General features: G+C 39.5%; 1 long non-coding RNA gene across 1 annotated transcript in view; it reads left to right on the forward strand.

Annotated features, from left to right (window-relative positions):
• LOC128934775 (uncharacterized) overlaps window positions 1-13886 on the forward strand; it is a 34533-nt gene extending 20647 nt beyond the window's left edge. The window contains exon 3 of the long non-coding RNA XR_008482885.1: window positions 13250-13886. This is a non-coding gene — a long non-coding RNA (uncharacterized LOC128934775). The remainder of the gene's footprint in view (window positions 1-13249) is intronic.
• The last annotated feature ends 7160 nt before the right edge of the window (window positions 13887-21046 follow it).

The following is a 21046-nucleotide window of genomic DNA, read 5'->3' on the forward strand; positions in this document are numbered from 1 at the left end:
GTGCCTTTCCATTGATTTCTAGCCTCGAAATCCTTGCTTTGTACAGCATTGTCAGAGGCAATTATGGTACACGTGTAAAGCCTGGATTCCACCAAAGATCCTAATATCTCACACTACAGAGACCCTTCAGAACCTGTAAGGCTTACTGATGGTTCCAATTTCCTTTCTGAAGCTGTCCCCAAGTCCTTTCCCTCCTCCCCTTCCCACCAGGTATATTGAGTTTTTCAGTTTGTGCAGACTTTTTTTTTTTAATGGAACTAATACCCCATTTCCTTAATATCTTAAAATACTTTGAGCATGTTCAATATAGAATTTTTTTAAATCTGCCTTCTATTGAGAGCAGCAAGACACTGATAACAGAAGAGCTGCCAGCACTTTGTAATGCTCAGCATCATCTCCACACAACTTAGAGATTTCAAGATTCTGGAAGGATCTCCTTCACTTTTCATACTGGTGTGCATCCTGCCAATGGGACTGGAATTCAGGAGGTAAAGAGTTAATCATATGACTGGTTTTTTTCCAAGTGTTTTCTCATTTGGGCCATTAAAATTCATTTAAACTTTAAAAGAGCTTCTAAGACTTTCCACTTGAATGACATCAAACAGTGCAGTCTAAAGTTTTCCAGTATGTTACTTGACCCCTCAAATGCAGGCGTTGTGTGTTAGTCACATTCTAGACCTCAGGAATCTCTTAAACTTCAAGGTTTTATTTATTTGTTTTAAAGTCTGCTTAAAGCTTTTAATCTCCATTTCCCCATCCAATACTTGTAGATACAAGTTATGTTTGCCACACATTACTTACTATTTCTATTATCTTAAAACAATTCCTGTGTTGCTTTTCTGATAGAAACCTATCTGAATGATGCCTAAAAGACATCTTTGCACTTCTAGCATACAATTACTGCACCTGAAAATCTTTCATCATAAGTCTGAATTATTTGCCCATATTTTTCAAACACTGCTTTCTCACTGAAGGAGTTACTGGAGTGCCTTGCACTACAGTTGGGATTTTTAAATATAAAGTAACCAGAATGTTATTTGGCTTCCAAGGATAGTCCTTCCTTCCAGTGAAGGACTCCCTTAGTGCCACAATCTAATAGCATTCACAGCTTATATTAGATTGTTTTAGCAGTGATTAGATTGAAACCATATACTGAATGCTTTTTTCAGCTCTGTTATAGGAAAAATTTTCCCTAAGTTTTGTTTATTTTATAAAGTTGAAAAAATAAAATATTTAAAGTCAGGCATCACAAGAGCTTATGGATATTTACTTTTACAGTTCCTAACTTGGTATACTACTTTTCTTCTATGATGCTCAGCCTGATGATGTTCCATTCATGCTATCACAGACATAAACCTGAAATATCATCAAACCTCCTCTCACCCCAACAATTTGGCCTTTAATTCATAAGATATCACATGCAAATGTGAAAGAGCTTAATAGCATTCCAGTCTTTTACTGAAAAGTACAAGAAAGTAACACTACACTTGCCATTTTCCACTGAGCTGCACTTTCTTTACATCTGGTAAAGGGAGCATTGCCCACTTTTTAAAGCAACAGAGGATTTATATTATGAGAGGCTGATTTTAAGTTCTCTGCTCAAGTGAGAGAATAACACAGATACATGGAATTAGAGGAGATTGATAAAATAATAGGTGAAGCCAAGCACTGCACAGATTCTCCATTCTCAGTTTTACTAAGAGCAGCCCACAGAGGGGGAATTTACACCATTTTAGCCTGGGGATAAAGGTGTGGGACAGAAGGGCTGAACTACTGATCACATTTTCTCTATTAATTTCTGTTTTTCAAAACAACAGACTCAGATACTGGTTGGGTTGTGCCACAATACCCTAGAAAAGAATAATGCTCTATACACCTGCAAACAGATCAGAGCACTCATGTCAGTGTCAGTAAAGCGACAAATCAGTTTTGTTTCTACTAGACATAAAATAATGACAACACTGATCCCCAGTTCTTTCCCACCCAATTCTCCTTATGACTTTTCAAGCAAGAGCAATAACCTCATTTGCCAGAATAAACACCAAGAGTGTTGTTACAGCCTATTTTGTTCATTTTTTCTTATTAAATTCTGACACATAAAGGCCAAACCCAAACAAAGTATGCACATTCCACAGTGTCAGTCATTGAAGACCTGCCTTACCCTAGCAAGCATCTGTGCCTAAACATCATTAAATGTTACACAATCAGTCAATATCAACATATTGACGGCCTGCAAAAAAGAGTCCCCACACTTTTCATGTCAACTCCCACCCAAAAAATCCCCCCACATTTGGGGTAAAGCCATTCTCAGGTTGATCCTTTGTAGAATAAAACTTTCAAGATAGCTCAAATTCACTAATTCTGAGTATTTCTATTAACATTCAGAAAAAAGCTTTCCAAACATAGTCCTGACAGCAATGCTGGGATTATAGTTCTAAGAGTTTATGTAGGTGCTGATCAGCTCCTAAAACCAACAGCCCTGGCATTTTCGTTAAAATAAAACAGCTTTTCCTGCAAGCGTTCATCTCTTAGCACAGCCTCAGAATGACAGCATTTCTTGTCATTCCTGAAGGAATTGCTCTAATATCCTTGACACTGTGTTTGTGTGGCAGATACAGGAGCACAGAGCACAAATGCAGACTTCCAGGAAATTTCACCTGTGCCTTTGTTGTCTTGTTTTCACCAGACAATTGCAAATATCTGGTTCTAGAATCATAATGTCTAATTTATTCTTATTAACCTTACTGAGAACTGCTACTCTACTGATGTGTCTCCCTGGAGAATCCATAGCTCCAGTTGCCCAAGGTGCTTTTCAGATCTCTGTTTACTGAAGCAATACTTAAAACAGGAAAAAACAACCAGAAGACAGGAAAAAAAAAAGAAAACCAAAACACAGACAAATGCAAGAGTCCTCAGGAGACTGAATTTAACAGCATTTGTAGACCATAATGTGAAGACACACCCCCCTCAAGTGATTGCTGTAATTTCTTCAAGAGAATTACAAATAGCATTTAAATTTATTTAAAATAAGGTTAATTAAACTGGAATGCCTAACTACAGTTTCTTTCCCTTGCCTTAGGAATAAAAAAAAAAAAATACCCCAAACTTTGAAAAGCATCAAAAATTTTGAAGATTGGTTTGTTCAAAACATTTGTTCATTGCTCAGGTTACAAGGGAAATCTTTGCATCATTTGCCCTCATATGGGAATATTATGAGGGCATATTAATATTCCCTTTAAGTTTCTCAATACTTGAAGCTGAATATCACAGCCCTTTCAAATTACATAAAGAACAACTTGGCATGAAATTAATGTGGATGTGGGGCTTTGGTTATTTTTAACAAGTATTTCAAGCACTTTTTTCACTCTTGCCATGCAGCAAGAACTAAGAACATTTCAGTCAAAGTTTAAAGAGGCATTTGACTAAAAATTGGAAGTGGTTAACATTCTGATGCAATTTTAACTGCCACGTGAATATCTAATTGGGCAATCTCTTGCCTTAATGGACTGTTTCAAAGTGCTCTGTCCTCACAGCTAATGACTGATTCAGTTTTTACAGCAGAACCAACTCAGATTACACTTCTTATCAATTTTAATTCATATGATCTTAGGAGTTCCTTCAGAAAGTGTAGCCATTTACCAGACTCCTGTAAGGAGATATTCCTCACACATTTCCAGGGGGAGTGCTTGGGGGAAGGTATGTGTGTGGGGTGTGATATAAGATCTCCATAAAGCATTAGGTGTTGGGAAATCCAAATAGCATTTAGGTAGAGCAACTTCTCCCCAACACTCCAACTTTATGTTTTTTAAAATACTCAGCCAAGCAACTGCTAGTTAAATATCACAGAAATGGCCATGACACCACACAAACTCCATAAATCTCACTGCATATGCACTCATCACTCATATTCAATAGTGATGGGTATATTTTAAATTTCACATAATCCCATTATCTAGCAACACCAAATGCAGACAACTGTATAATTTCCAAAGACAGCTTCTTGGCATATAAACAAAAGTTATCTCCTTACTAATAAATTAAACAACTTTCATTGTGAACCAAAAAAAAAATATTTCTCTATGCCAAGATTATGCGTAAATTTATGGGCTCCAAGAAATTAAGAAACTGTTATCTGTTCAGAAAGAAGTCTCTGCACACACAATAACTCCATTCATTTTCATGATCAGCCTTTTGTTCCAGTCTCCTCATGAAGATCTACAGCTTCTTCCCACCTTTGGTTCCTAAATGTAATTTTCTTTTATAAATAAGGAATAAATACAGACCCAAAGTCAGTGGGTTCACCCAGCTTTGGCTGTGACCAAAGAGTCAGAGACACAGATCTTTGTTATTCATTCTTTTCTATTCTTAGCTTAGCTAGCTTCTGAGGAAACCCTTTCTATTTTTTTAGTATAGCTATAATGTTATATATATATATATATATATATATATATATCCTAAAATAATAAATCAAGCCTTCTGAATATGGAGTCAACATTCTCATCTCTTCCTTCACCTGAAAACCCCTGTGACCATGGTCACAACAGATTCAAAATTAGGTATGTTCTCCAGGAGTGTTGCAGCCCAAAACAAATTACAAAAATCACTTTTTTCTAACTGTTTTGATGTGACTGTAGAAAAAGCTGTTTCTCTCATCAAGACCTTTCATATTCTATTAAGTGACCTGACCTAATCATTTCAAAATTCATTAAATGCTACCAGCAGTTGTGAAGTAGGAGGACAAAGCAAAGACCAGCAATGAACAAAGGTCTGACCAAATTGAAGGCATTACAAGGATTAGCTGGTGGTGATGTTTAGGAGGAAATTCAAAGCTTTAGGTTTTAATAGGGTTTTTATTTGTCACTTTTCTCTAGGTTTAGTAATAGGGGTCAAAAGCGGAATTATCTGTTTGTTCTGAGCCATATCAGTGTATTCTTGCTTAAACTCCTCCTTTGGAATGCTAGATGAAGTCCATTGAAAAATAATCTTTTGGGCTTTTTACATTCAATCAGATGCTGATACCTGCACCAACACAAGTTTCACATTTCTTACACAGCTGCCACTGCTGGTTCCAACATCCCAAACCAGGGAAATGGCAGCAGAGCCCATGAGGAGCTGCAGTGATGAACAATTTAAGTAGGCACAGACTAAGCATCTGCAGGAACGTGACCCTCCAAGCTTCAGCGGTTTGCTTTTTCTTTGCACTGGTGCTTGCATTTTTACTACATGGTAAAAATATCTAGAGGCGTAGGTTGAAGGGGTTTTAATCTATGACTTGTTTAACTTCAAAACAATAAATAAAAAATAAAAATCAATTAGAACAGCCAGGGAAAGAGAGCTGCTTTTGTTGGCTTCAAATGAAGGAGTGTAATATATCCTTTCATAAACAAACCTCCTCTCCACTAAGGTTTCTTGTAAGAACAAGGCAGGCTTCAAAAGACGTTCAGAGATTCAGTGAGGATAGGAACCCAAAAGCTCAGAAAATTCATTTGTCTGCAAAGCAGAGCTGGAAATCCCAAGGGAGCAGGTTGAGTGAGACTTTCTAGTGCTTACCAGGTCTGCTCAAGCACAAAGGGCACTGTAAAAACAATTCTCGGGGTGCTTTTCAGGAAACTAGATGTTTTCTGCTGAACCAGCCAGAACCCATTAATTTCAGTGCATAAAATGATGAATAGAGAAGCTGGCTGCCCTCAAAGGTAAACAGAGGTCAAGGTGGAGCTTGGCAGATAGCTAGTTTTTGGTTAAAATACCACCTCAAAAAAAAAAAAATTATTTCATGCAAAACCGCTCAAATTAAAGGAAGTAATTTACATAGAGATTTTATAAACTATTTTGATCATCTTCCAGGAATAATCCAGTTGATGAGTTTAATGGCACAAACATTATCAGATCAGAACACTTCTAGGGAAAACAAAAACCCCATGCTTTTTTATAAAGTGACACCATATTATTCCATTGAATATTATGATTTCAATGACCAGCTAACTGTGTATATACCTGTCCAAACAAGAGAAGCTTACAAGTCTCTATAGATTTTATTTAGCATCAAAAAAAATTGCAAGTTATCTGCAGTCATCAACAAGAAATGGTTAAAAGTCCATAAATAAATCATTTCCTGCTTATTCTTCTTTGGATTTTAATATTTTTATCAAAATTGGCTGTTACTCCTTGAACCACAGTGCTTGATCTCTGCAGCTGTAACAGGTTCCATGTTTAGACACCCAGGAGAGGGCCCTCCAATCACCCAGTGCAAAACAACTACTAAATCACTATTTAGTGCAATACAACACCAGGTTGCAAAGGAAAACTGACCAACAATACATTCTTTCAAAATATCTTTATGGTGTTCCAAGTAGACAAGAGCCCCGACTGACAAACTTTCACAGGCCTCAATTAGTGACCCATTGAACAGCACAGGTGCTCAAAGGTAAGATCTGCAGGGTTCCTGCTTTTTGAGTGTATAGATGGAGTTAATAAAATCACCAGAACTGGGGTAATGGGAACAATATTGCTCTTTCCACCCTCCAGATAATTCTGCTTTAATTGCTGTGTAATCCCACATACAACTTGACTCCTCTTCTGGTGCTTAGTTTTCCTCTTCTCCAGACCCCTTTTAGCCCTAAGGCAAGGCAGAGAAGGTGAGGACTGTCAGAGGAAGGAAAGGAAGAGTGGGAGGGAATGCCCTGGGCCTGAGCAAAACAGGTTTTCAGAAATCCCCCACTTTCTCATCTCAGGCAGTGCCAGAGAAAATAACTGGAAAGCAGTCACCTGAACCCATGGCCAGGCTCTCACTCACACACCCCACTGGCCTCTGCTTGCCAGCAGATGTGATCAAACACGTTCACAGCTCCAGGGATCCCAAACTGACAAATTTCATACATCAGCCTTCCACAAAAATAGAAGGAAATCAATCACAAGGGTTACTCATCACACAGCCCTAGCAATCAGCTGCTCGTGATGCCACTGGCTTGCTGGTGGATACAGGAGGGAGACTGGAGGTGCCTTTTAATTGCATCACCCAAGAGATGCCCATCTGCCATCTTTATGGAGCAGAATCTGTTTAGAGGAGTCTACCCTCACCCATGGCCAAAAAAAGCATTGCAACAATGCAAATCAAAATGTCCTTGCCTTAGAAAAACATTACAAACTGATATTTTGCTTGCACTTAGAAATAAGATTCATGTTCTGACCCAGGCAAGTCCAGGCTAGGTTGCCCCTGACCTTGACTAATGTTTTCTTGGCATGTTTTTGATGTGTACCACCTCCCTAGAGCACAGCACACAGAGAGCTTCCAGTTACTGAAGCAACTCCACTTTCCTGAGAATGCCCAGATGATGAGTTGGAATCTAGATTTTCCATGAAACTTATTGTCATAGGACCTTTAAGGGCAAGGGAAGACTAAATTACTGAAATAAATATATTTAGAGGTAAACATGGGATAAAGGAGAAGAGGGGAAAATTGAGATTCAGGTTCCAAAGGAGAATGGATAAATTCTTAGAGGGGAGACTAAAACAAGGAAGGGTGGCAATGCTAGGGAGAATAGGATAGAAACTAAGAAAGCATTATTATTATTATTATTATTATTTCACCCCCAGGAGAAACCCTGCATCCCAGGAGAAAGTGAAAGAGGGTTTCCACAGGAAAAAAGGTGCTGTGGCTCCATCATTCAGCAATATTTGCTTCTGCCTCTGCACCTTCCTATCTCTGACCTATCCTGCAAGAGCACTTGCAATCAGGGGTTTTGAAGGGCTTTGAGCATTTCACCCCATTTTATTTATCATTTAGCCTGTTTTAGTCAAGACCACAATAGTCCTTCTCACAAAATCTAAACCTATCAGCTGTCACTGGAAGGGCATCCCTTGAGCTATCACAGTGACATGTGCCCAAGGAAGTGCCTGTCACACAGCAGGACAGAGCACACAGATCACCCAGGTCAGTTAATCAGCAAGGAAAAACTGGATACACAGTGCTCTAGTGCCTTCAGAAGGGGTGCAATAAGCTCCTAAGCCAAAAACCCTCATCCCTGCCCTAGAGCTGTGGTTTATCAGATAACTTAATTCACATTCACACAGCAGCTTTTATCCTATCATCCCAAAACCACTTTATAGGCCATGCATCCAGCATAATTTACCTATTCATACATACTCTCCAGCAGATGTAGCCACACCAAAGTCAGAAGTAATATTTCATTTTCACCGAGAGGTGAGGATGAAGCATTTTCTCAAACCAGATTCCTCCTGCTAACCAGAGAAACACCACATGTTAAGTAATAGAATTTTCCTAATACTGGAATAAGAATCTAATTATTCTCTAATTTTGCCAGCTCCTATGAATCATGAGGAAGAGATTAAAGCAAAAGTAAATATTGGTTCTACTCCTATTTACAGTAATCATCTCAAACAATGAAGCTACTTGAGTCACTTATATTATTAGAAGGTGGATGTGGTTATATTTTCATCATTAAATTTGCAGATAACTCGCTGCAAACCAAGAGTTACTCTGGAGAATTACTGAAGTTTAAGCAGCAGCTGTGTCCATCCTAGCAATACAATGCAATTTTTCTGAAAATTCAAATGCAATCTGCTCCCAGGCATGAGCAAAGTGGCAGTGGAGAGCTGAGCATTGCAAAGCAGCAGCAGACTGAAAACCTAACAGAGATCAACAGCCTTACATTTATCAGCAGCTAAAGATTTTCAGAGGGTGGTGAATAAAAAAAACCTCCACCACTGCTCAGCCTCCCTTTAAAACACACCTCTCCTCAAAACTGGCTACTAAATTAATTTTCCAGAAGAGCTTTAAGTACCTCGAGCAAATAACACTGTGCTACATCCTTCTGGCATTCCTCTCGTCCCAGAGAACACTGCACACATCACTTAAATCAAATACTTGTGTTTTCACTCCTGTTTTGTCAATGACCAGATGTTTGAGCAGTTCTATCAGTGGTTAGAGAAGGAGCCAGAGAAGCATGATGAATAGCACGAGGATGAGTGGGCACCACTTCAAAAAGTCTGTGCTTTAAATCCCTTAGAATTTGAGAGGTTTAAGTGCCACGATGCTCAGTTCATTTTATCACAGTGATTTAAATAGCCTGTTCTGCAGCTGTAAGTCAGATAATCAAGGCATGAACATTTTAGTCATAAAAGCTTGAACAGCTACAACACTGCTTGATAATTATAGGTGTGCAATTTTATGGCAATAAGGATCTCTTTAAACTGAAAGCCCAGATTTTTCTTCCTATAGCCTGGCAACTTTATTTACACAAAATGGAAGTAAGACATGCTGTTTCCAAAAAAAATTTCAATAATGCTTCACCAAAAGATACCCAAGTCCTTCTTGTGCTGGCCTTTGAAACAAAAGCCTCCATTCAAGAGAAAGAAAAGCAAAACTGTTCACACACAAATACACTTGACCGTACAAGCCTTTCAAGTAACATTGGAATAACAAATACTCAGAAGTATTTTGGTGTAATCTAACTGTCCTTCTGAATGTCATAAAGAAATAGCAGAAAGTTAAAGTTCAAATCTGTCTTACTTAAAGTGTAAGTAAAAACATGTCTTTGACACACTTCATCGTACACATTTCAAAGCTCTTTACTGGTTTTCTGTATAAATTCCATTTCACCCTTTGCCTAGATGAAACCAATTCTCCAATGGAATATGCAGCCTTTTAATGGCAATACTTTACTCTATTGGGGAATGAATATTGGAGAAAAAAATCTGAATGCCATATCAACCAGACCTATGAAGGAAACTTATCACCATCTTGGAGTTCAGGTACATTGAGGGTTTACTCAACTCTCCTCTTAAAGGGGAAAAAAAAGCCAAATCAAGTTTCTTGAGTTCAGAATAAAGAACAAAGGATGGTTTTTCATCTGTGAAATGCCAGCTAGACAGAGCCCTGCCATAAGTGCAATGCAGGGACACTGCCTTGCTCTCCAGCCTGGGGAAAACATCACAGGCTGGAGACAGCCATAGAGCACACTCTGTGTCTGTGGCAAATCTGTTTTGTACCCAGGGGGCTCCTGAACCAAAGAAAAAAATAGAAAGAAGTCAAAATACACACACAAAAAATAAATAAGTCCAAGCATGCAAATAATTGTAGACTGAGCAGGAAAATGGAGAGAACAGGTTTCAGTTCTGTCAGATCCCGAGGGTTTTAAGCCAGAAGTATTACCAGTATGATCCACCATCCAGTCCAAAATTCCCTAACAACATGACAAGCTGGCTTGACAACACTGCTTGCAAAAGATAACACTCACAGAAAAAAAACATAGACACACTTTCACAAAGGGTCACACAAAGGAAGAACAAGCACTGCAACATTTTTCCATGTCATCAGCACCAAACTCCACCAAAAAGCAAGACTGAATCTTAAAGTGACAATATTAAAAAAAAAGTTTTCTGGCTGTTTCCTACATTTCAAAGCAAGCAACAGAATCTGAGCTGCACTAAGTTCTCCCCAGCACACTCTAATCCTTCAAAAGCCTTTCCTCCTATGCCTGAGGGATCCCTGCTCTCTGCACAAGCTCCTCACTCTTAAGTTCCCTCTCCTGCCACTCCTAACCCACCATGTACCAAAAAACCAAAAGCTTCTGCTGTGACTGCACTCAGCACATCACTTTTCCCCCTCCTTCCATATTCTCTGTCCTTTCATTCCCTAGAGAAAACATCCCAAGCCATAGTCAAGCAGCTGTCCATCACAGCTGGAAAAGGCACCTTGAAATCAGAACAGCTGCCTTGACCTCCTGCCTTCTGTGGTCTCAGAGAGGCCACTGGAGAAAAGAAAACCTTCCACTTACCCAACGGGCTGCCATTGTTTTTATTTACTTGAAGTTCAGCACTGGCATTCAAATTCTTTACCTGTAATGCAAGGGAGACCATAACAGGTACAGTAGAGCCTTACCACAGATGTTGTTTCTGCATTACCTTTTTTTCCAGAAAATGTGGTTATCTTGCATGGCACATGCAAATGTCATATAGTTCCCATTTCCTGAGTAAGACTTATAAATCAAGCCAGGTTTTCATCTCCATTCTTAATCTTAGACTTCTTTTGAATTAATCTAGTTGCTCCCAAAGTTTAATGTTTCAAAGCTGCCTTTTTAACCATTAACAATAAATAGTAGTAACAGTATACCCTAATCATGACCACTTTTGTAACAAAAATCTCTAGTTACCTAGTTTTATCATATTCAAGTAATTAAAAGGAATGTTTTTCTGAACAATTTCCTTGGATAAGTTGCATTCTTAAATGCCTATACAATGGTTTTTAAATTACTACCAACTTAAAGAGAAAATGGTGTTCTGAGACTCTCTGGGAATGGTTATCCTTAATTCCTTTTCAATTTTTTTAAAAGGTAATTTATAACATTACTAAAAAAACCTACTGGCAGAAACAGCACACAGTTGCCAAAGATCTTTGATCTTCGTCAGTAACTGCCACACCATGTTCAGAGAAGTGATTTATGATCAGACAAAATTCACAACTCTACATATTCCAGTCACAGGCGCTCTCTCAGGCAATTGGCATCACCGTGCATGGCATGCCACAGAAAATATTTTCTAAGAAACCTTGAGAAAAAGGACTAAACCCCTCAGTGACAGCAATAATGAACCTCAGACATCTCAACTTGCTAGACAGTTTTTTTCAGCCCTATCTTTGCTCCTGAATACTTTGCAGCTTTAAGTAGTTTGTTGTCTACAGGTACTAAGCACCTCTCAGCACCGACCTCTTTCCATATTCCAGCACCATGAAAGCTGAATTACATCAACTTGCTGCTCCCAGCAGAGGTCTGCACCCTGTGACCAGTTCATCCTGCCTCCTAATTAACTTCTCAGGTACAAGGGGTTGCTGCTGTCATAATCAGCCCTTTCAAGCTTTCATGATGAGACTCTAAATCTCTTCAGCAGACAACAGCTTTGGTGGGTTAAGAGTCAATTGAATCTTTTTAGTAAAAACAACCATCTTCCACTGACCTGTGCAAATTTTATTTGCTTGATGGAGCTGATCAAACTCTTGAATCAGTTGTTAGCAAGTGCTTCCAATGACACAAGCATTGGCTTGTGCTGCTCTTTGTCACTCATTGGTGAAGTGGTGATGAGGTATTTGAAGGATTTCCAAACAAGAACCGTTCTACGGTTATCAGTATGCCACAAGATGCAGGATTTATTTAAAGTTAACTTTTTATTTTAAGTTAACATAAAATGGTTTAAAAAATCATATGCTGTGAGTCAAGTGAAAAGGCATCCACCACAAAGGGTGGATAGCAGAAGAGAACAATTAGCAAGTAGTTCATATTGAAAATAAACAAAACATGCTCACGACTAAAGCAGTGAACAGCAGCTATGAGAGTAGCAAATTTATTTACAATTTAAAAATAAAAGGACAGTATTTTCCAGCTCTGCTCCCAAAGAGTATCATCTTTGATTGAAACGTGATCAAAATGTCACCTGAGCTTCTCTTGAATTCAAGTTTGTTACTACATCATCCATAATAAAACATCTAAATAGTATCATGCTCCATTCACAGCCAACTATAATTTAAAATAATAGTAATTCCCCCTATTTTTTTTCTGCTGAGCATACGGTTTTACAAGGAAGGCTTAAACACATCCTTAGTCTGTATATTCCAGGCTACTAGTCCAGTGCTACTCCTAATTAGGCAAAGACAAAAGTTTGTGAGAACTCAGCCCTTAACTGAATTTAGGCTACTTTCTGCTTTTCCATCCAAGGCTGGGCAGGCCTGTGTTTTAATGCAGCAGCATCCCACTGGCAGGCCCACTAATGAATCTGCAGAAGCCCATCAATCCAAGTAAAACTCAGTAAAACTCATTTGACACCGATTTAAACCTTTCCCCCTTAGCCCTCCAAGCCCCTTTTTCTCCAAGACTTTGTTTGAGTTGTTTGAGCATTTATTTCCAGCATCACTTGATTGGGTCCAGACGTTGCATTGCATTTCAAAGCGAGATGTGGAGTGTCTGCCCGGGGCAGACAGGGTGCTGATCACCAGCATAAACACGGGGAGATAAAATACCCAGTGACACCTCCTCAGCACATCAACTCCCAGATGTGGTCAGCAAAGAACAGCAAAGAATGAGCCCATGGCTCAGAAGGTGAGCACTGAGCACAGGAATTGCACATTGCAAATTGACAGAGGAGAATCAGATAATTCAAAATACTTCAAAGCACTTGTTTCCTTACCAATAAACGCCAAAGGGAAAAATAAGCTAAAACACACCTTTGTTTTTTGCTGCAGGCTGGGACCAAGCCACAGACTTCATTGAGTTAACACACCCAGCAGAGAACTGCAGTGAAATAAAGGAAGAATGGACAACTGCAGTGAAACAAAGGACCACAGACGACTCTCTCATACAAGGAATATTATCAATATTTGCACTGAGGTAAAACCAGATAACAGGAGGAGGAATGCCAGCCAAACATTCAAGTCATAAAGATGGAGAAAATTACATCTTGAATTCATCAGTCTGTTATTACATCAGTCTTTGGCCACTAACAACCAATTTATCTGGAAATGGCAGATTTTCACTTTTGGTGTATGCATGCCTGGACAGAGAGGCAGAATGTGACATAGTTTTGTTTTAGAGAGTGTTTTGTTGAGGATTTTTTTTTTTAAAGCACAAGTACTCTCTACTATAATCCTAGGGAATGAAGCCTGTTGTGAAGAAAAAACTGCTCTGCACTTCTTAAAATACAGCCCACCAGATACTTATCCTAGAAATAACATTTGACAGAACAAAGGTAAAAAGAATAATAAACTCTTTATCTTGTGCAGAGATTAAATTGCTATTGTTGCATTTCAGTCTGTAAATTGTGTCAGTTCTACTCCCTGCTCCAGTCTGTTCTTGTAGACTGGAGCATAGCCCACAAGTCCAATAAAGGGCACTTGAATCTTTTTTCTGCCTTTTTATTAGAAGATTCATTGCCACCACTACAGAGACTAGAAGAAAAATTATTTTCAAAAATCACAGATCTGACTGAAGAAATGAGCAGGGAAACAGGTTTCTCTCATTTGTGAAGTGGCAAAATCTCAATAGAGAGGTGGAAAACTCAGTGAGAGTGAAACATGAGGTCAGATATTCAGAATGCAAATAATCCACCCAGACCTAGGAGTTCATATGCAGAGTAACCACATTGAGCTGCCTGCCAAAGTTCTCTAGAAACTCAAATTTCAAGGGGGGGGGAGGGGGAACCAAAAAAAAGCACAACAGAAAGCATCCATTTAGGCTTGAACAGGGCAGTTCTAAAGTGTGCAAGAACAACCAAAATTTTGGTAGTAAAACCTGAATTTTCTTTAGTAATGCACATCTTCCCATGAATAATAGAAGAATATCCTCAATGTTTTAGGAGGTATATCTTAGTCCTGAAGACTACTTGCAGGACTTGCCTATACTGGTACTTTTGCATTGAAAAGGTCAGTAATATTCAGCTAACTAATAAGGGGCAACTACAAGCTACAATGACAGCCTCAAAAAGCAAAAATCAACAAGGTCATTTTAAAAAAATTGATTTGGACCAACAAAATACTTTTTTATTTCTTCACATCCCTGCAGTATCCAGGAGCCCTGATGAGCCCAGACCCCAGTGTGGTAGATGCTACTGAACAGCCAATTTATGAACCAGACATGCTTCTCAATGAGCAAAAGAAAGTACATGCTAATAATGTTATTACAGCATCAGTGCAGCATTATCTCAGACAATGAAAAGCGTGGAAGTTTTATATGCTATCTTTATTGTTATAAAAAGTAGCACTGTTACCTTGGCAACTGCTGAATCACTTGGGAGTTTGCTAAAGAAACCCAAATGTTACTTATACTTGCACATTTGCAATCAATTTAGGGAAAACAATTGGGGTTTTGTTTGGTGTATTTTTTTTTAAACAAATCACACATTTTTTCCTTGTGACTATGACCCTGCAAATTTCAGCATTTTTGGGGTTTCTTTTAAAATAAATCACTTCTTGGGATTTAATTAAGGCAGTTCATGTCTCATTTGCACACAAAGTAATCTGCACTTTCTTACACAACAAATTCTAATAATTCATCTAGGATGTCAGTCAGAAATGGAAGCACAGACACACTGCAGTGCACACAAAAATTCCCATCAGCTTCCCACCTCCTGTGCAGATGCTGGGAATGGGGACAGGAGTTTTCAGGAGGGACAGAAATCCCAAACTCCTCTTTTGCAGGGCTCTGAGCACACTCCCAGGCACAGGAGCACAAAAATGGAAAAAGGTGGTTGCACAATATCCTAAAACACCAGGCTGCCAAACCTGAACTTGCCTGTCTTGGCTTCCAGGTGTTGGCATCCTTTGGTTTCCAGGTTTTTTCCACCCTTCCTCAGCAGTATCTGTCTGATTTTAATGTAAGAACTGGGTGCATGAAGATAATGGGAAACTGCAGGAGGATCAGTTTGTGATATGTGATGATTGTGTGGGATGCCTCTTTTCTTTCTCGTTTTCACGAACATATTATTCCCCAAGTACAGGCCAACAGCAATGAAAAGCAGAATACTGGCAACTCCAAGTTTTTCTGTCAAGGAAAGTCATGCAACTCAATTAGGCTGTAAAAGAGGGGGTCATTTTGCATAATCTCAATTTTTTAAACTGAAATTGCCACACACAATCAGTGTGTGAGTGTAGCCCAAGTAAAATGCACATTTTCCTTAAAACAAACCCAGCCAAAAGCACATTAGACTCCTTCAGACTGTCACCTCTGAGGTGTACAGAGCCAACCAGAATAAAAGTGAAGGGTTACATCCAAATTCTCCTAACCCACAGTGGCAGGATAAAAGGAGGCTTAGGGAAAGCCTTACCTCTCCCTATACCTGAAAGGAGGTTGTGGGGTTTTGTCTTCTCCATTAATTCTATATCACATTGCACTTGGAGAGTCATCTTACACCATAGCCAGAGGAACTCCTGCTTTAAATACTTATTTAATATCTTTGGTGAGAGAATGGAACTGAAACCCAGCCTCCAGAAAACATGAACAATCATGAAATTAAGACCAGAATTCAGCTATAATTAAACAGAACTTATTTCAATAGGATATATTGAATAACTATTTCAATAGGATATATTGAATAGTTACAGAGTTCCTGAGATGGTTATTTCATTAGAAATTACATTGGCAAGAGGATAAATATAGGGCTATTGGCACCTCCACCACAGAGCTATGCTACCCCTATGGCCAATATTTATTATTGTATTTCCCAAATGCCTTTAAGAACTGAATAATTCAATTGCTCAGAGCATTTGAACCTTAAACACAAAGTATTCCACATCTGCTTGCATGTAGAGAGGTCTGAGACAATGACTCAGCCAGATACAACCTTAACTCTCAATTTCCTTTCATTTAAGCCTCTAATGAGATGATAACAGAAGGGCCTTAGGGTTTTGTTTCACAAGGTTGTGATAGGACTTTATAGCAACTAAAGGTTTTTTCACCCGAGTTTGTTCTTGGGGATAAAGGAGGGCAGGACATGGAAATTTTTCTTCAAAAGGTACAGCAGAGAGAGCACCTCTGTAAGAGTGTGTTTGTCTCCCAGATCACTCTTGAAGAAGTGGCTCACATTAAAAAGAACTAACACAGATCTGAGTGTTTATTCACACACACATTCCAATCCCCAGACAGGTTTCAGCAGGAAAACACGGAGTTCAGGCTCTGTGCAGAGACAGGCATGCTCCAGCCATGTTCAAAGGGCCATGTTTAAAATGTGCCATGTTTCTCCCACACCAGCCTCTCAGTTCTGTCAGTCCTCACTCTGGGCTGACTCTCCTGCCTGTGTTATTCCATGTGCTGGGGCTGAAAAGACCACAGAGCCTGGACCTGAGTTTGCTGGCTGTTCATGTCCCCTACATACATCATCAACCAAGGTTAAACCCTCTTTCCAATCACAGCTGCAGCATGGAGCAGGGAGATGAGCTTGGAAAGTGTGACTTCATGGAGAATGTGTCTTTAAAAAGTGCCCTGTTTCAGACAGAGGCAGAAAAAGCTGGACAGAAATAAGAAATATCACTGGGAGAGCTGTACTGGGGTACAAAGCAGTGAGATACATTCACCAAACTGGCACAGACTTGAAATACTTTCAGATTCATTTTCAGACCCAAGTGACATGAGTCTTAATGAAAACAAATACTGTGTAACATAAAGCCACCAAAGATTAATAAACGAGACAACAAGATTGGTTTTGACAACTCGAATGTTTCAAATTTGGTACTGATGCCCATGTCCACAGGTAAGAGGCTGTAGTAAAGGAGGGAGGAGCAAAGCAATGCCTCACTGCTGTCTGTGGATTCAAAGTTGTCACTTTGGCCTTGATGGATTGTTTTGGGTCAAGTTCTGATGCAAACTCCTGCAAACTGCAGTCCGAAGCCAGCTGCTCAGTGGGCACAAGTGCTGCCACAGTCCCCCTGCCTCACAATGCTGCTGAATAAGCCTGAAAACAGCAGGAAAATTTGTGTACAGTTCCCTAGGCAGGGACAAGAGCCTTTGGTTTGTCAGCTGTCCAAGCCTGCTCTCAGCACCACCTCCTGGGAGGATTGGCAGCATTCACCCCCATCACATTTTGGGAGCCCCAAGAGGAGGAGCAGCTGCCACCTCCTCCTGACCTCACAAGGAAGGGGGAAAGCAAACAGGACAAGGGGGCTGCCAGGGACACCCTCCTCAGAGCACTGAGCAACGAGACAGAGGTGAAAAGGCAGAGTGGAAGAATCAGAAAGTTGCCATGAATGCATTCTTGTAATGTTTTAGTTATTCATACTAACTTAAGGCCTATTAAGCTGGTTTGTGTTTACCCAGTTTCACATGGCCCTGTTACAGCACCCAAGGCAATTACCTCTGATTACAGGACAAAATTACTAAAGAGCTTCAGCACATGGTGCCTGGTCTCAGAGCTGCCATACATTCCAAGATCACCTCCAAAAAACGACCAAGCTGGGCACTCAACCCTGTTTCCCAGAGGGGAGAAGCTACCTTTAAAAATACACCACCATCACGGGGAAGGAAATAATTACAGACTTCCACAGCAGAGAGAAGAGCTCTTTCTTTCTGCCCCATGCCCACTGTCCCTTTCTGTACCCCTCCAAAGCAATGGCCAGGGGAAGGCCACAGGCAGAAGCACTCACACAACAAGATTCTGCAGAAAGGTGCTGTGCTTGTCCACTCACTCCTGTGTCACCACGTTTCCTACGCAGCAGGATGCAGAACAGCAGCTCCATTTCTCCTCCAGCTGTACTGCCCCTCCTGCTTAAACTGCTTGTCATTGACATTGCTGCCTGCTACTCTGCTTTCTGCTATTCCACAGCCTCACAAGTGAGGCCATGAATCCACACATCAGCCAGGACTGCCTAGCAGAAAAGGAACCCCATGATTAAGGAACAGGATGAAATTCTGTATCGCATTTAAAAATAAATAAAAACAGGACGAAGAATAGAAGCAAAAGTGTTTTGCTTCAGCTCCTTACAAAAATATCCTTTAAGCTCTAGCTACTTATGTGCAAAGCAATTCACTGCAGTAAAAAGACAGGAGAGAGCTCTTGCTAAGCAGTGAATAGAAGCAATTAGCCAAGAGAAGAGCATAAGCAACTTGCACTATGCCTTCATAAAGCTTATCAGGTTTATTCTGCCCTGTTACATCTGTGTAATTTATATTAAAAAGCCAGCAGCTATTTGGCAAGATTTACATCTAGAAACAGCAATTTAATCACATATGAAAGATCAGTAGAAGTGGATGCCTCAGGACATTGCAAACTTCTCACCTCCTACTAACCTGCCTGAAACTTGCCCTTGTCATATTAAATGTTCACTAAAAATAACTTTTAAATATCTGTTTCATTATTAGGTTCATCTCTCTAAACAGAAACAAAATTTATTAAGTTATCATGCAAAATATTGAATGCTTGCACAGCAGAAACAAGCAGCTTGCAAGTTCAGCACTCTTCCCTGTGCAGTGATGTAACCACTCTAACATAGCAGAATTCCTAGCAATTTCTTGGCCAGACAGAAACAAGTTGAATGGCAGATGTTAGAGATTCATCATGAAAAAACCCCTCCAGAAGCAAAGCTCTCAAACAGGACTTTACTCCCTAAAATAACAAGAGGAGGGGATTCACATGTAACCTGGATGTGGTAGCTAACCCCACCAAGTCCAGGGTACCCTGTCCTGTTGTTCCATTATTACATTTCTGACATTTTAATACTGGACAGCAGTTACATATTTACCAAATGCTTCACCTTTGAAGCCTGACCTCAAAGTGTCCTAAAGTTTCAAACCATGACCAGTTAAGTGACTAATTTTAGGCAGTCCTGTATTTATTGCTGTTACACAAAGAACAGAGCTCTTAATCAACCAAGGCTTCTCAGAAGCCTCATTTCTTTCTTCTTTATAAACCTCTTTATGGGCAACAATCAGACAAGACCAGAAGTTGTTTACTTGCTGATTGGTGCTCAGAATTTTTTCTCAATGTGTGTGTGCCTGCACTACAAACAAGAGTTGTTGCAACAGGTACCCTCCATGAACTCTTGAGAATTGGGGTCAAGAACAGAAGGGGTTTTAAATTAGCATCAGTTTGCCAGACATAGCACTAATCACTCCCAAATCAAAGCTTAGAGAAAGCATGGACAGCCTGCTGAGATGTACTTGATCTGTGAGTAACCCCTCTCACTTTATCAATACTCCACTTCAGAGGATGGAATTTCATAGTTGAAAAAAAGGAAAATAACTTAAGTGTCCAACATATAAGCAAAGCTCTGCCCAGTAAGCAAAAAATGGCAATTCTGCCACTTAATTGGAACCCTAATTAGAAAGCAAAAATACATTTCATACACAAACTGCTTTCCTTCATTAAACCCCCTTTCAGAAAAAAAGAATCTCTCTGGGAGCTGCAGCCCAGGGGATTTTGTTTGTTGGGGTTTTTTGTTTATTTTTTCAACTGTCACTTATCTGCTTCTTGTAAAATACAAACAACACCAGCACAGAGGAGAATTTCTATTGAGTCCATGAAAAAATATCAAGTGCAGAAGTTAATGTAGGTGTTAATGCTCAGAATGGTGGGGCTTTATACAATCTCAGCACCTGATATCTGTGCCAAGGCCAAACCTCACCTGCTGCTGTGTTCAGCTGTTTGCCAATTGCGACATTTTCTCACCAGCAGCAAAACCCTTGGGACTCCAAAAGCCCCAGTTTCCAATGCCTGCCTGGGCCTTGAACGTGCTCCTTAGCCCACATTTATAATCAGACTTTTCTTGAGGAAAAGAAATTGCTGCAACAGGATTCAGTCACATCTAGGAGAGAGCAAAAAGCAGATATTCAGACTAAACTGGTAGCTCGGTAATCAGTGTCCTGATTAAGATAAACTGGAAACAATCGAGAAAGCAAAAGACTTTTACACTGTGAGTCCACACCTAACAAACAACTCAATCCATCCATTTTTCAGCAGCTCAGGCAATGAGTACTACTGGGATTTTCACTAATAAGTCCACAAAAAGTAATCATGGAAACAATATTTTCCACAAGCATCACTGAAATCTTAGGACAGAGATTCTATATGGCAATCTTTCATTGTTATTTTATTTTTTTAAATTGTGCCACAACTGACTCTTCACTCATTTTCTTTCATCTCTGAGACACAAAAGGATTCTTGCAATCATGCTACTTAAAAACAAATCTGATTTAAAACAACAGTTGTAAACATTAATAGGTTTAAATAATAATGATGATGGCTTGCCTGCCAGTTCCATCTGTAGCCAAATCTGTGTTAATTCACAGTAGAATTTCTAATTTGTGGATGCCACAAGAAACAGAGCTGTGCTCAATTAGCATGACCAGTAAACTACCAAGATAAGGGAAAAATACATTTCTATATAAACATTGCCTTTTATTACAGCAAAAATACATGCCTAAAATTAATTTATCCACTACAAGGCTGTCATTTCCTGTAATTTAGGATATTTGGACTCAGATGCATTCCAAGATAAGGATGCTAAAGAAGAATCCTTTATTACTACAAGACTGCTGTTTCACATGGAGTGACACAG

The sequence above is a fragment of the Melozone crissalis genome, unplaced genomic scaffold (genome assembly GCF_028551555.1).
Source record: "Melozone crissalis strain CALT ecotype California unplaced genomic scaffold, PUWL_Pcris_2 ptg000014l_1, whole genome shotgun sequence".
Lineage (NCBI taxonomy): Eukaryota > Metazoa > Chordata > Aves > Passeriformes > Passerellidae > Melozone > Melozone crissalis.